The 843-nt window shown below is 48.5% G+C and overlaps 1 non-coding gene across 1 annotated transcript; it reads left to right on the top strand.

The window, feature by feature from the left end:
- The first annotated feature begins 770 nt into the window (after window positions 1–770).
- On the top strand, window positions 771–843 carry TRNAT-AGU (transfer RNA threonine (anticodon AGU)). The gene has a single exon. It is a non-coding gene; the product is annotated as a tRNA-Thr (tRNA).

Genomic DNA, 843 nt, shown 5'->3' with positions numbered 1-843 from the left:
CTCGTCCCTTGGCTGGCCCCTGGCACTCCTCTGGTCTAGTCCACGTGGAGTAGGAGCCCCGTCCGGCCCACCAGAGAGCATGAGGAATTGTAAAACCATTTTTATCTTAAGCCACCAAGTTTTGGGAAGGTTTGTTATATAACAAAAGACAACAGAAATAGATCCGTTTGTTTTTTGTCTTATAACCCTCAGTTTTGACCACAGTGTCTGCAGGGATGCACAGGCTCATCCAATACCAGAAAGAAAACCCAGGTTCTTCTGAGCCAAGCATGAACATCCACTGAGTACTAATTTTTCTCACCAAGTCACTTTTTGTTTCAGATCAAGGACGCCTCAGAAGACAGTTTGAGTGTCCCTGCTGCTTCTCGATTCCTTCTTCCTGCTCACCCCACCCCACCAAGTCCTGTGATCTTTTTAACCCCACCCTCCCCTGGGATCCTGGCGCAATTTTGGAAAAGATGTACAAGAACTATGAGTTCCTGAGTGTCTTCTAGAATATTCTTAGCCTTGTGTTCTAAGCACAGGCTTTACGTCTTGCAGATTCTTCAGAGGCTACGAGACACATGAAACCCTTGTCTTGCTAATACCAGCCAACTTTCATGACATAATGAGGGTGTTGGCGTGCTTAAAAAATCTTTCTCCCTGCTCTCTTTTAGGGGAGGGAGTGAGAGAACACCCTGCCTGGCCACAGGAAGAATGAGGGGGAAAAGGAGGGCCCTGTGCCCTTCCCCCAGGAACCACATGCTCCTGCAATCTTGAATGTGACCGGGGGAGGGTATAGCTCAGTGGTAGAGCATATGCTTAGTGTGCACGAGGTCCTGGGTTCAATCCCCAGTACCTCCA

The sequence above is a fragment of the Vicugna pacos genome, chromosome 12 (assembly GCF_048564905.1).
Source record: "Vicugna pacos chromosome 12, VicPac4, whole genome shotgun sequence".
Taxonomy (NCBI): domain Eukaryota; kingdom Metazoa; phylum Chordata; class Mammalia; order Artiodactyla; family Camelidae; genus Vicugna; species Vicugna pacos.
Note: the sequence above shows the minus strand (reverse complement) of the source record. Positions and strands in the feature narration are given on the sequence as shown.